The 15,989-nt window shown below is 46.9% G+C and overlaps 1 pseudogene; it reads right to left on the bottom strand.

Moving 5' to 3' along the window:
- The window catches only part of LOC138287240 (zinc finger protein 271-like), a 163,423-nt pseudogene that overhangs the window by 86,483 nt on the left and 60,951 nt on the right, over positions 1-15,989 (bottom strand).

The following is a 15,989-nucleotide window of genomic DNA, read 5'->3' as shown; positions in this document are numbered from 1 at the left end:
GACGTCACAGGGAGGGAGGAGGGAGACGAGGAGGTGGGGGACACAGAGGAGGTATTGGCAGTTGGCATGTCTGCATCTGGATGTTGCTTGGGTGAATGCTTGTGTGTCCTGTGGTGCTTATGTCTGGATGAGCTGCCCTTGGGTGTTGAGGTGTGTGCAGGCTGGTCTGTAGGTGTGGATGGGATAGGCAGAGGAACAGGGGAGTGGGACTGGGTGGAGGGAGTCAGAAGAGGGAGGCTGGAGACAGGGACAATCGCTGCTGTCAGTGCTGAGGCCAGAGCGTTGAACGATCGTTGATGGGCAGCCTGACCTGAATGAAGGCCCTCCAGGTATGCATTGCTTTGATGCACCTCCCTCTCCACACCCTGGATGGCATTCAAAAGGGTAGACTGCAAGTGCTGCTGTGACCTCGGTCTGGAAGTGACAATGGCTGCTGCGACTGGGGAAAGGGCCCCCGCCTTCAGTTCCGAGGAGTTGGAGAAGCTCGTGGACGGGGTCCTCCCCCAGGCCCAACAATGATGGTCCTCAGGAGCTCAATGACCTCCTCACTGAGGGCAGCAGGGGTGACTGGGGCAGGGCCTGAGGTGCCTGGGGCGAAGGAGATGGCCGGCTTCCAGGCCTTGCGGGCACGGGCCGAAGGCCGAGGGTCTGCTGGGAGGGCAGAGCTGGTGCGCTGGGTGGCAGCTGTACCTGTAGGATCGGTGGGCACGGATGTTGCCGCCACCGCAAGGGAGCTCCCTTCCGAGGACGTGTCGGTGTCGCTGCCGTCTCCACGGGTCCCCGTGGTGGAGCCCCCCTCGCCCTCCGTCTCACTGGTCATGTCGGAGTCCGTTGCATGGCCCTCCGGGGCCATGTGAGATGCAGCTCCCTCTTGCGCCGATGCCACTTCTCCTCCGCCTGATGATGCTAAAGCACACATTCACAGTAAAACAAAGAAAATGGGGGTGGAAAACATAAAGACAAGTTGAGTGCATGCATTGGGGACACCGTTGGCGGAGAGGACAGACACAGAAGCCCCCTGCACTACGCTGCGCACGTGGGGTACACTACTCATTCACTGGGACATGCCCTACAAGCCTATGGGTGACAACTGCCCACACAGTATACACTGGTCCATGAATCGCGTTACTAGGCACCCTCCTCCCCCACCCAGGCATCTCCACTGCGCGCAAAATAGCTGAATTTGCTGGTACTCACCCCCTTGTGTCTGCTGTGATGTCCTCAAGCGCCCATCTAAATCGGGGTAGGCCACCGCCAGGATCCGGGACATCAGTGGGGTCAAGGTACGACTGGCACCCCTCCTAGGTTGGGAGGCCATCCCCAGCAGAGCCTCCGCGGTCTTCCTGCTCCCGCGGCGGATGTCCTCCCACCTCTTGCGGCAGTGGGTTCCCCTTCTGGTGTGGACCCCCCAGGGCCCGGACGTCCTTGGCGATGGCACGCCAAATGTCAATCTTCTGATGGGCGCTGACCTATGTGACATGTACAGGGGGGGAAGAGAAACATCATCACTTTTCTGCATGCTCGATGTGAGTGGCCCCGCCTCCCCAACCTTGCCATGTGGCACATGCTTTCATCTGTCGTGCCATGCATTCGTCATTCGCTGCCCTCCCCTCCATCGTACATCCTCCCCACTCAGCCCAGGCATTGGGCACTATGCATTGCCCCCCGTGTACTCACCTGTTGGTCTGGAGGCCCGTAGAGTAGCGCATACTGGGGGAGGACCCCGTCCACGAGCTTCTCCAACTCCTCGGAACTGAAGGCGGGGGCCCTTTCCCCAGTCGCAGCAGCCATTGTCACTTCCAGACCGAGGTCACAGCAGCACTTGCAGTATAGGTCCTCTCCTGTGGATGCTCAGGTCTCGTGTGATCAAGCCGAGAGAAAATGGCGGTTACGGCTGCGGCGGTGCGTACCGCGGCGTGCGTACCGCGACCGCCGGCGCTCACCGCCATTGGCTCCTGAAACCCATAGGGTTCAATGTTGTCCAATGCGGCTTTGCGCCGCGGACTGCGACCGCCAACCGCCACGGTGTGCCACGCTTGCGCAATGACCTCACTTCACATTGTCACACTTCACAGGTCAGGCAGCCACCATTTCAAGGGCCCACATGGCTTCATTCCTACTGCGTCACACATGGCTAGGCCTTGCACCGACAATCATACTAGCCATTCAATCCCGAGAGATTCGTGTACTGGGCATGCTGTGGGCACTTACCTGTGGGTGCTCCATGTTGTCCTTCCTAGGCATCGTCCGCTGGGACTTGCGAGGAGACGGAGGAATCTTCCCGTGTACAGACCGCTGGTGGACCTGTCGACAATGGAAGAAAGACATGTCATACTCACCTACAGACTCAACCGTGCCACTATACAGGAACTCTGTGCCCAGCTGGAGCCAGACCTGATGTCACCCATCCGCCAACCCACAGGGGCAGTACTGCATTTTTTGGCAAGTGGATCATTTCAAACTACCGTGGCCATTTCATCTGGGATGTCTCAGCCTATGTTTTCAAAGGTGTTGTCCAGAGTGTTGTCTGCCCTGATGAAATACATGCGGAGCTACATCATTTTCCCTGAGGTGGGTGACTTGCCTACAGTGAAGGGTGATTTCTATGCCCTTGGACACATTCCCAATATCATTGGTGCCATTGATGGTACCCATGTGGCTTTGGTTCCCCCAAAAGACGATGAGCAGGTGTACAGGAACCGTAAAAATGATCATTCGATGAATGTCCAGGTGGTCTGTTTGGCTGACCAGTACATCTCCCATTTAAATGCCAAGTTCCCAGGGTCAGTGCATGACGCGTACATCATGCGAAATAGCAGCATCCCTTATGTGATGGAACTGCTACAGAGACACCGTGTGTGGTTAATTGGTGACTCTGGTTACCCAAACCTGCCTTGGCTATTGACCCCAGTGAGGAATCCCAGGACCAGGGCAGAGGAACGGTACAATGAGGCCCATGGGTGGACTAGGAGGGTGATTGAGCGGACCTTCGGCCTCCTGAAGGCCAGGTTTAGGTGCCTGCATATGACTGGTGGATCCCTAATGTACTCACCAAGGAAGGTGTGTCATATCATCGTGGCCTGCTGCATGCTTCACAACCTGGCTTTGCGACGCCAGGTGCCTTTCCTGCAGGAGGATGGTCCAGATGGTGGTGTTGTGGCCGCTGTGGAGCCTGCGGAGAGTGAAGAGGAGGAAGACGAAGAGGACGACACAGACAACAGGGACAGAGTGATACTGCAGTATTTCCAGTGACACACAGGTAATAATCTACTCCTGCATTGTATTATATCTGTAACTGTAGTGGCTCTCTACTGTCTGACCTTTCACCCCAATGTATGGTAACTTAGTTGTGTATATCACTTCCTATTTCAGTGATCTGATCCCCACGGAGTGCCCTCTGGTTTTTTTCCCCATGGACTACCGCTGTGTGACACTGGTATGTTGTCATCACAATGTAACTAGAAATGTTTTGTTGGTTATATCGAATACATTTGGTTTAAATAAATAGATAGCAGAATCCAGTTGGTTAATGTGCAATAATTGTGTTTATTGAAGTTTTAAAATAGGTGTATAGTTCAAACAGGGTGATGGTGGAGGCATGTCCATGGCAGTGTCCAGACTGTCGTTTCTACAGGTCCATTGTCCATATGCCTGTGGAAGGTGGAGCAGGGGCAGTTCAAGGTTGGACAGGGTAAACAAGTGGGACAGTGGGATGACATCCGGGGGTTTCCGTGCATGGCGGGGGTCTTGACATCCTACTCTGTCTTCTTCCTCGATCTCAGGCCTTTCTTGCAGGGTGGTTCTTGTTCTGCAGGGGATGGGGTCCGGGAGGGCCGTTGCTGTTGTGTCGGGCCTCCTGACCACTAGCGCCGGCGGAGGTGGTGGGCTGTTCTTCCTCCATGCTAGTGGCAGGGGCCCTTTGGTGGGCCACATGGTCCCGCAATGTGGTGACAATCTGGTTGAGTGCCACCACGATTGTACCCATTGCGGAACTGATGCTGCGCAGTTCTTCCCGGAACCCCATGTACTGGCCCTACTGCATGGCCTGGATCTCCTGGAACCTGGCCAGGACCGTCGCCATCGTCTCTTGGGAGTGGTGGTACGCTCCCATGATGGTGGTGAGGGGCTCTTGGACAGTGGGTTCCCTAGGCCTGTCCTCCCTCTGTCGCACAGCAGCCCTCCCAGTTCCTCTTTGTTCCTGGGCCTCTGTCCCCTGGACGGTGTGCCCACTACCAGTGCCCCCAGGTCCCTGTTGTTGTTGGGGTTGTGGGTTACCCTGGGTGCCCTGTACTGGTAGACACACCGCTGCTTGACCTGTCCTGGAGACAGAAGCATGGGCCCGCTGGGTGGGTGCTGTGCTGGTGTTTCCTGAGGGGGGTAGGTCTGCTGTGGCCTGGGGCTGACTGAGGGTAACCGACTGTCCAGAGGTCCCCGATGGTCCGGGCTGGTCATCAGGTTCTAGGTTGACAGAGCTGCTGTCATCACTGGGGGCCTGTTCTGGGGGTGGGATGGACAAATCTGGACCCTCCTGGCCGGTGTGTTGGCGTTCGGGCCCTGCAGGGGTAAAAGAATATGGTTATTGATTTTGTGTGTGCCGTGGCGTGCGAATTGTGGGTGCCCTTGTCTCCCAGTGCTGGCAGTCCCATGTGGGAGGAGTTGTGAGGGTGGTTTGTGGGGGGGGATGGGTATGTGCAGTGGTCATGCTTAGGTGATGGGTGTCCATGGTTTGTGTTGGCATTCAGGGGTTTGGGTTGGGTTGGGTGGGTTGTGCTGGTGAGACATTAACAGGGAGTATGTGTGCTGGGGGGTTAGGGGTGAGGGTGGGGGTATGGGTTGGCATGCTGGTGGTTGGGGGGGTGAAGTAGTTGAGATTAGACTTACCAGAGTCCATTCCTCCACCTACTCCAGCGAGGCCCTCAGGATGCAGGATGTTCAAGACCTCTTGCTCCCATGCTGTGAATTCGGGTGGAGTGGGTGGGGGTCCGCCGCCAGTCTTCTGCACAGCGATGTTGTATCTTGACACTATCGACCGCACCTTCCCCCGTAGGTCGTTCCAGCGCTTTCGGATGTCTTCCCGATTTCTGGGATGCTGTCCCACAGCGTTGACCCTGTCGACGATCCTTTGCCATAGCTCCGCCTTCCTGGCTATTGTGGTGTGCTGCACCTGTGTGCCGAAGAGCTGGGGCTCTACCCTGATTATTTCCTCCACCATGACCCTGAGTTCTTGGTCCGTGAACCTGGGGTGTCTTTGGGGTGCCATGGGGTGGTGTGGATGAGGTGTGGGGTGGTGTTTGTGGTGATGAGTGTGGTGGTGTGTGGTGTTTTGTGCGTAGATGTGATGTGGGTGATGATGTTGGGTTCCTGTGTGTGTTGTGGTTTGCGTTCCCTGTGCTCTCTCTCTGTGTATTGCGCCTTGTCTCTGAATTTCGATTTGTGGGGGTTTGTGGGTGATGTGGGTGTGTGTTTTATATGGTGATGGGTGTGTGGGTGTGGTGTGTGTATGTGTATCAGGTGAGTGTATTTCGAATTGTCCAATGTGGCTGTGTTTTGTAAATGTGTGTGTATTTTGAGCGCGGCGGTGCGTACCGCCAATGGGATACCGCGGTTGAAAGACCGCTGCGTGGATTCGTGGGTCGTAATGGCATGGGCGTGTTTGTGTTGGCGTGACAGTGGAGGTTTGGTCATCTCCAGTTTATCGCTGACCGCTGATGAGGCGGGCTTCAGTGGATGTCGGGTTTTTGGCGGTTTGGCAGTTGTGGGTCAGAATGACCGTGGCGGTTTACCGCGGCCGCGGCGGTATGATGGCGGTCTTCAGACCGGCGGTAAGAGCCTTTTACCGCCAGGGTCAGAATGACCCCCTAAGTGATTTGCCCAGATCACAGTATGTTACGAAGACCCTGAGACTAGAACCTGGTTTCCCAGTTTCAAAAGTCTGCACTTGTGTCTGTGGCGCCACAAGAATGTAAGTGCATGGCTAAATAAGGAGAGCGGTGCACTGTTAGAGACGCTTTCACAACAAGAAACCACACAGATCCTTTTTGGCAACAGTTGGGAAACTTAATTGTGCATGGAACAATTCAAATTGGAAAATAAAGCAAACAGCAGAGCGTATGGCTCACTGCTTTTTTGACAGTGAGACTAACGCCATTCAGAACTGTGGAGCGGAGATAAAGACCGAAAATAGCACAGAGCCAGATAGCAGTGAATTGACACAAGAGAAAAAGAAATACCGTGAGGGATAGGACCTCTGCAAGCTGTTTTGTTTGATGCTGCCATGGAGAAGGGACAGCCCTCACTGCAGATCATGGCCTCTCTTGTTAAATAGGGGCTGAAACTGGATTAAAACATTTTGATAATTTTATATCACAAAGCTACGGTAACCCATCATGCACTCACGAGTGTGTGTAGAGCCTTCTCTTCTGTACATTGCCCCACTTTGTAAATTTGTTGCAGTGTTTTTGCCAACCTAACGTCACATTAGTGTAAACAAAATGACGCTAATGTGGCTCTAGGTGGCACCAGGCCCTTCTTAAATTTGGGCCATCGCATCCATGGCTGGAAATCATTGCAGGAGCCAAAAGCATAAATTAAGGGGATCAGAAGCGCTGCGCTGGCTGAAGCGGAGGAACAAGCCAATCAAGCAGGAGGGAGGAGGCAGCTGCAGGGGAGCCAGCGAGAGCAGGGGGAGGAGAATGAGCAGCGGCAGCAATAAGGAGAGGAAGCGTGGGGGCTGTGAAACAGGTGCTGCCCCGAGCAAGGGCAAGGAAACCGCACACTTGTGGGAAGTGTTCATGAAAATACAAGTCTCGAGTGAAGCGGGGATGAGGGAGTGCGGTAGCGGATGGATGACAAATGTGCGTTCCATTTTGACGGGAGCGTCTCTGTTGCTATTCTGAACCTGAAAATGAGCTAAAGTTGACAAAACAAAGTAGTGCGCCAACAGACATATACATTAAGAACAGAGTAAGCATACATGTAACAGGGGTAGTCTCCATGGGAAGAAATCGAGCCATGAAAGGAGGGACAAATACAACTTAGTGACCAGGAAAAAACACACATTTAGGAGATTAAAAGCAACGGGCAACAATGAGTGTGCACTTACTCCACAGAGTAGATGACATGTCTCGAAGAGACAGCGCATGCGCTGCCTAGGCAAAACGTAAAAAGGGCAACAAGGATTACCTGCTGTTAAAGTCCCATTTCATTGATAGAATCAACATTGAGAGTAACTGGGAGGGCTCTGTTCAGTAGGTTAACTGTGTGGGCCAGTAAACATGAGCTTTTGTCCAATGTGTAACACAGCTTCCAACCTGGGGAGGCCAAGGTCTTAATCTCTACCTACTTACAGCCAAGTACAGCAAGGCAAAGGCGGACTCCCTTCATTTGGGATTTATGGACTTCAGCTCAGCTTTGGACAAGGTTCACAGGACTAAGCTCTGAAACATATTGATGGGTGTGGGTTTTGATAAAACGCTGGTTACTTTTCTTAGAGACTTGCATTGACCTTAAAGCTACTGTCCATTATGGGCCCCCTGGGGAGTGTACATCTAAATGTTCCTTGAAACGAGGTGTTACACAAGGCTGGATACTGCCACCATTTTTTAATTTGTTTTATATATAAATAACCTGAAAAGGGTCCTATGTGCAGAAGGGCATGATCTACTAAGGGAGAACCGTTTCTACTTCCTCCTTGTCTCACGTTTCTTTTTTTGTTTTCTCTTCCACCATACTTTCTGCATCTCACTCTCTTGTTCTCTTTCTCTCATTTCTTTCTGTCAATTCAATTCATCATTCATTACTCAAATTCACTATTGCTTTATCAGCAGGGCACAAGTCGGGGGAGGATGCAGTTTGATGGAGGCCCCCTACTAATTTTTTAGAAAAGGGACTCAGTTCCACCTTGCGCCCCAGCCTGCGGCTGAGAGGTGTTACCTGGTGGATGGCTCTGCAGGTTCTTGCATCTGCAAATACTGGCATCAGAGTGTTTGTAACTACCCGTTCCACCAGCACCACCCTCTTTAATTGTGTGAATGGCACAAGAGAGGAACAGAGAACGTGACAAGATGAACCCTTCTATTGCTTGATGCACTGTAAATGTGAAACACCTTTGTGATTTGGAGCTGGGTAAAGAACACCATCAGGAAACAAACACAAATTACCAGCACATTTTATTTATTTGCTGAAAGTTATTTACAAATATAATTTCCAAGTTCCACATATCTGTTTAACAATATTTACACTTTCAGCAATTTCCGAGTTTAGTTACAGATAATGGGAAAAACATGATGTATAAAAAGTAAAATCAAAATGTTATTTTAACATTATTTTATGTTTCTTGTTTTCAAAATAGGCTGTCAGTCTTTTACGTGAGAATTGTTATAAGGGCCTGACATCACTTGTTGTGACGTCACTACATGTGACATCATTGTGATTTGCATATGAGAACAGGCCCCCTCCCTTTCTTCCTCACAACTTGTGCCCTGTTTATTGGCATGACGTTAGTCTATGGGTATTGAAAATAAATCTATAAATTCACAGGTATTCAAGCCGTTCCTCTAGTGGTGTCACACACTGACAAGTATTTGGCTTCTTCTGCCTTTTTTCACTTGCCGTTCCCCCTCCTTCTATTTCTCTCTTTGTTCTTTTTGCTCCCTCTTTCTTTGTCTCGCTCCCTTTATGTCTCTTTCCCTCTCTCTATCTGCCACACACTCCTTCTTGCTTTAGCTTCATGAATGTCACTTTCACTTCTGACATTCATACGACAAATCCTTCTGAACATTTGAGAGTAAGGGACAACCGGTGTGGCAGAGGAGTTCGGGGTGAGCAATTGATCGTCTTAGCAATGATATGTTTTTGATTTGGGATATAACTATTTCACCACATTCTGCAAATAAAATCTGCTGGTTCAGTGGTTTCATTCTAGTAAAAATAAGAGCTCTGCAAGTCACAAAATTCATGGGGGGAACCAAGCCGGAGCAGAGCTAAGGGTCACACTTATTTATAAGGCCCAAAGAACGAGCGGATGCATCAACTGATTCCATGTGTAAGTAATGCAGAGTAAAGGGTCAGACTTAGTTATAAGGAACAAAGAACGAGCAGATGCATCAACTGATTCAACGTGTAAATGATTCAGCAAACATTATGTAAAAGCAAGGTATACTCTTTTGGATTAAAAATAGGCTGTTTCCTGAACACCTGTGCTTCACTGTAGGTCAATACATAAACTGCATCAGCATTTGTTAATAGTAATGTGTACATTGTACCAATGGAGTTTCCCATCTCCAGAGCCCTGACAAAACGTCCATGAGTACATGACAATTTGTCATTTGCACTGTAATTATACTGCCAATATTTTTGTATCTGGGACAGTCTTATAGCATGGTAAACTTCATGAAACTGAACTCACTATGTGTAAAATGTTAAAATGTCTATTTTGAACAAGGCTAAATGTGAGGTAAGGCAGGATACAATACTTTCTTCACTGAAAAACACAAAGGTTACAGGGATGTTATACTTAGAAAATAGAATATAAAAAAAATCTTAGGAATTGACTGAAAAAAACAAATGTTACAGGGCTGTTGTATGGCTGTGGAATAGCTACATAGTTTGTATTTGCTAGAATTTTAGCAGTGCACGTTCTTACTGGACTCAGAGGCACAGCCTCCTATATTATGAAAAAAAGCACAAAAAGCAGAGTTTGTTTGAGACATAGGAAGAACAACGTTCTAGATGTGATCTTTGCAGGTGCGTTTGCACAAAAATCAGACCCTCAGACAACCATAACTTTATCACTGCTCATTCTTCACCCGTTCATCGTACTCATAGTTTTATGAGAAACTCTTTGTACTGGGCTCCTTCATTCCACAATAATTTCTATCAAGAATTGTGCCATCATGCTCGATTCTGTCCTTTACCCAATTAGGATTTGGTTGAATGATTCTCTGTAAATAAAAATAGCATTGCTTCTTCCGGGTCAGGGATAGGGTGGTAAATATTGTGCACTGCAAGCATTAACCCTGAGAGTTACAGCTCACATTCCGCTGCTTTCATGTCTTGTGCTTTTGGATACTGTTCTCCAGCCTCTGCCAGTGAATCATTAATTTGTATGAAAATGACCAAACACCACGATCAGCTGTGAACATTCACCAGCGTGTGCTTGTTAAACTAGTTCTTCTTGGAGGGACTCAGTCGAGGTGTGTTGGGTTTATGGGTTTTATCACTAACCCCTTAAGTTAGCTGAAAATACCCTTGCTAGTCCCAGTATTGTTCAGAGTGCTGCCTTTACAGGTAGCAGGAACAGGTGTGCTTGAATATTTTTATTTGCAACTGAATCAAAACCAACAATGTTTCTTTATGTCATGTTGTTTTGTTATGAGTGCAGAAGTGAACAATCACTGAGAATAAACACGTTTTATAATTCTACAGGTATCGTTATTTGTGTTTTTTCTTTTCTGACCAGCCGGTTCTCCTATCAACTGGTATTTGAATGTCTTACATAATTGACATTTTTTCTCTCTGTAATTCCTTCATGTCAAAATAACTGCACTTTTTTGTTCCTTTCTATGTCCTCAGATGGTTCAATATTATTGTTAATCTTCTTAAGTTCTTTCTAGACTCGCTGCACCTTTAGGATTATTTCCATGTGAGTTCAATAAAGGTGTGTGTTCGCTGAGGGCTGTGTAGGATCGAAAATTGACAAAAGCTCTTCACAATTTCAGTGCACTTCTAGGTCTTCCCACTGTGTGTTTGCTCATGACTTCTAGAGAGCTGATAATTGACAAAAGCAGTTCGGACATTTATTGCAATGTTTTTGTTTTTCTTCTGTGTGTATTTGCTGATGTACCAATAGGTTTAATAACTGACAAAAGCTATCCACACATTCACTGCACCCGAAAGGCTTTTCCCCAGTGTGTGTCCACTGATAAATCCTTAATGTTGAAAAGTCACTAAAACTATTTTCACATTCATTGCATTTGACTAAAGCTCCTCACACATTCACTGCACTTGAATGGCTTTTCCGCTGTGTGTGTGTTCCTTGATATATTTGTAGGCCTGGTAAACTGAAGCTCTTAGCACATTCAGGGCAATTGAAAGGCTGTTCCCCTATGAATGTACACTGATGAATCCTAATGTTGGCAAGTTCCTAAACCTACCTCTACATTGATCGTAATAGTATTGTTTTTTCCCAGTATGTTTGCTTCATAGTTTTGATAATCAACTGATCCTCTTCACACATTCACTGCACCTTTATGTTTTTCCCCAGTGTGTATTTGTTGATGCTTTTGTAGGCCTGATAAGTGACTGGAGCCCTTCATACAATTCACTGCACTTCACTGTTTTTTCTCCTGTGTGCATTCGCTGATGATTCCTTAATGCTGTAGAGTCACTAAAACTACTGCCACATTCACTACAATGTTAAGGGTTTTCCCCCGTGTGTGTGCTCTGATGTCTATGTAGGTGTGATAACTGACTAAAGCTCTTCACACATTCACTGCACTTGAATGGTTTTTCCCCTGTGTGTGTTCGCTGATGTCTTTTTAGGTTTGATAAGTGACTAAAGCACTTCAGACATTCACAGCACTTGAATGGCTTTTCCCCTGTGTGTGTTCGCTGATGACTTTGTAGGAATGATAATCGACTAAAGCTCTTCACGCATTCACTGCACCTGAATGGATTTTCTCCAGTGTGTGTTCGCTGATGAAACCTTAATGATGAAGAGTGAATAAAAGTGCTGTCACACTCACTGCACTTGAATGGCTTTTCCCCTGTGTGTGTTCGCTGATGAATACTGAGTTGTGAAGAATCACTAAAACTACTTCTACATTCAGTGCAATGATATGGTTTTTCCCCCGTGTGTGTTCGCTGATGTTTTCGTAGGTGTGATAACTGACTAAAGTTCTTTACACATTCACTGCACTTGAATGGTCTTTCCCCAGTGTGTGTTCGTTGATGCTGTTTTAGGAGTGATGATCGACTAAAGCTCTTCATGCATTCACTGCACTTGTATGGTTTTTCCCCTGTGTGTGTTTGCTGATGTCTCTGTAATTCTGGTAATTGACTGATGCTCTTCACACATTCATCGGACTTTAATGTTTTTTTTTCTGTGTGAGTTTGCTGATGGTGCTTCAATTGAGTTGAGAAACTAAAGCTCTCGCTAAATGTGTATGATTTGTTTTTCTTGGTTAGTGTCTGTGGGTCCGGTATATATTTGTCTACATCCCAAGACTGTGTTTCCTGATGAGCCATATAGCTGATAAAGCACTTTTACATTTGATTTCTAAATTAGCACTAACATGCAATAGCCATTAAATACGTGCCACACTCATAATATGTATAAAGCATGTTGTAAGCGATTGGGCCTTTAGATTTATGGCTATGCACGCTTGTGGGTAACGATTCATCTTCCTTCTGGCCGGTGCCAATTGGAACAGTCTGTTGTATTGTAGACAGCAGAACTCCTCTTCTCTTCTACCCTTCAGTTGTCTGGCTCCACTCGGTTGTGCTTTTCTCTGGTTGCTGTGGTTTGGTCAGAGGGGTTTACAATACACTTAGAGCAGTGAATGATGGCCTGTTATCGCTTTAGAAAACAAAGCACTGCTGTAACCACATCACACCGATCCCATGATCAAAGCTGGTGTTGGACACGTGTTTATACAAGAGGTAGTTTGTTGTTGTTGTTGCTGCCTTTATTTTCAAGCAGTCATTTCTTTGCCTTGTGCCATGGAGGTGCACAGCTCAGACTCTTACATCCACAGAATTGCCCTTGACGGCTTCTTCCAGGATCAGTTTATGTGCAGGTTCCTCTGTCGCCGACTGCATTGATGTTTTCCTGAATACCGAAGCGCATTGCTGGTGACTGTTTTTTTGCAGATTTATCTTCATTATTCATCATAATTTCATGCATTCAAGGCTTGTTTTCTGCTGGATGTAAAGATATAAAAACATGTCATTACTAAATGGAAACATAATGGAATGTGAATACAGGATATTTATTTGGTTGTAAATGAAATTTCTTCTTTACCTTTGATGAAACTTAGCAAGGAATGTTTCACCATACACAGATATTTAACTAAAAGCTTTGTTGAACATGTCACATCTTATTAACGTCTGAAAAGGAGGTGATTTACCAGTGTTCACAGAGGATGGATGGATTAAACCCAGATCTGTGACTGGGGTGAATGTTTGATTTGTTCCATACTCCGTCCATCGTCTGTTCTTTTTGCTTTTGTCGCCCTAAGTTGCCCTTCAAAAAACAGGAATTTGATTTCTTGTCTTCTGTTGGTCCTGAAGAGACCTCGAACTCTTAAGGTCAAAATGCGTCAACCTATCTTTTGTAACAGAGGCGTTACTGTAAGATGAATGACGATGCAGATTTCATGAGGGAAGGTCTGAACCAATTAATAGACTTTGCTATTGGTTTCACCTACCCTCCCTTTTTTGGTACGTCCAGATGGACCATAGACTCGAAATATATTTGATGTACCACCTTTTCTAAAAACAATGAATGTTTGGAAAGACAAGGAATGGTTGTATACGTAAGAATGTACAAATAATGAAAGCATTAGATGTTGCTTTGTCATTGGTTATTCATGTACATGTAATTCTTTTTATAATGTGTTTGTTGCTGTGTCAATTTTATGTGGTTTGCATTGTTATTTATGTGATAATACAATTAAATCAATAACAAGTACATAAGTGATTCAACAGAGAGACATGGGTTGTATCAATTATGTGGTTGAATAATTTGAGATGATAAATTCATAGTAACGCAATCAAATTAAGCACGATTTGCAACCAAGTCATTTGGATATTTTCCTCCCACTTTCCACATTACCTGTTTGTGCTAAAACAAAGGAGCAGCTCCTTCCGTGAGTTGCTACCATTTGTCCTTAAAAGGCGGCTTCCCTGTTGAAGCTTGCCTTTTGGGCGCTCACCTACTCTGGCCATCCTGTCTGGAGGAGGTCACACCTCTTTCCTGGCAGGTCCTTTGTTCCTCTTCCTAAGAAGGGGAGAAGGCTACCTCGAAGACAGCATCTTTTGTGCATCAATAACCAGCTACTTTATATTATATATTCACATTATATTCTACTTGAGCAACCAGTCATTTTCATACAATGGTTTGTTTAATAAGTTGAAGTACCATATTTAGTAGTATCATTTGGAAGGTAGCACTGCTGAGTTGTTAGAGTGTAACTCCACACTCGCCAAGGGTGCTACGGTCCTTTCCACAGTGAAACAATGATGTGGAGTTTTTACTGTCAGGACACATAAAGTGCACTTGTATGGACGAAACATGTTGGCTGTCGTTTGCTGTTGATTTCTGGTGTTTTTAAAGACAAAAGGAAAATAAAGTGAAGAACTGGGCATAACTGGGAACTTGAAAAGGACTCTTTTATCTATAGGGTGCACCTCTAATATGTATTATGTTATGCTTCACAACAAGGTTGCACCTTGGTAGCAGGTGTTTTTTAGCGAGTGCACATGAATCGAAATTATCTGAGTACAAATTTTGAAAATGCAGAAGGGGAGATAAGGAGAAAAGAAACCCCGCATCTCTAAGGGATCAGTCTTAACAAAGATAAAATCTAGAACTTAGATAAGTGGCCCTTTTGAATTCTAATTTGAGCACTTACAGGGAGAGGGCTGGTCTAATATGAACTGCTACTGGGTCCCTAATTGTCAGGGTACTGCGACATAAGGACCTTTTGAGGGTGGATGTCTTTGTCAAATTAGGGGACTTGATGCAACAACTCTCAACCTAAAGTTCTGTTCTTGCTGGATAGTTCAAGCCTTTGTGACGGGATGCGTTGGACCTGACATCCTGAGGGTGCTCTTCCCCCAACATTTTGCCTACCTCCTCCATTTTTTCTGACCTCGTTTTTGCTGGAATTAGGAATGGTATGACGATTTTCGTTGATCTCCTGGCATATCTAATTTACTTATAAGTCCCTAGTAAAGTGCACCACACGTGCCCAGGGCCCAAAAATTAAATTCTACTACTGGCCCTGCGGTGCTGTTTGTACCACCGACTTAATTAGCCCTTTAACCATGTCTCAGGCCTGCCACTGCAGACTGTGTGGGCAGTTTTACACTGCCATGTCGACCTGGCAAAATAACCCCTTTGCCTGGCCCAAACCTTCCCTTTTTATACATATAAATCACCCCTAAGGTAGGCCCTTGACAACCCAGAGGGCAGAGTGAAATGTATTTAAAAGGCAGGAAATGTAGTTTTATGTTTTACATGTCCTGGTAATGAACCACTCCCAAAGTGTTTTCACTACTGCAAGGCCTGTCTCTTACATAGGATAACATTGGGATTATCTTATTACCTCTTATAAATGTAATTTGCAATCTGGAAGAGATAAAATGTTCGGGTTTGGTGTCTCTGGGACCACAATTTGAAATCACTTATGGTGAAGTAGGATTTTAAATTGCAATTCTGGACATGCCACTTTTAGAAAGTAGGTGTTTTCAAACTTAAGCCAATTTGTGTCTGCTGCCTTTCTCTCATCACTTTTCTGCGGTGGGTGATAGCTGGGCTTTGTGTACTCCCAGTAGACAACCACACACAATGGAAGCTTAGGTGTGACTTGATGTGCCATCCTGGCAGGATGGGTGGGAGGAGCTGGATCCAGCCTCACATACTCCTGAATAGGCAGCATCCTGTCCCCACACAAAGGGCTGCATAACCCCCTATAGTAAGTCTGGAGCCAGGGCAGGAAGGGAGGACATCTGTGCACTTAAAATGCCTATCTTTGAAGTCTCCCCCACCTCAAAGGCCCCACTGGGTACAGGTACTGGAACTCTCACACCGCCAACTCACTACTCTTCTAGACCTGTGTATACTCTGCCAGGAAGAAGCACTTCTGCGCCGCTGAAGGACTGCTGCTTTGCAGGACTCCTGCCCTGCTGCCTGCTGTACCCCTGCCTGGGTGAGAAGAACTGGACCCACATCACTTGAACCCAGAGTGACCCCATGATCTAGCTGA

Source organism: Pleurodeles waltl, chromosome 4_1, assembly GCF_031143425.1.
Source record: "Pleurodeles waltl isolate 20211129_DDA chromosome 4_1, aPleWal1.hap1.20221129, whole genome shotgun sequence".
Classification (NCBI taxonomy): Eukaryota; Metazoa; Chordata; class Amphibia; order Caudata; family Salamandridae; genus Pleurodeles; species Pleurodeles waltl.
Note: the sequence above shows the minus strand (reverse complement) of the source record. Positions and strands in the feature narration are given on the sequence as shown.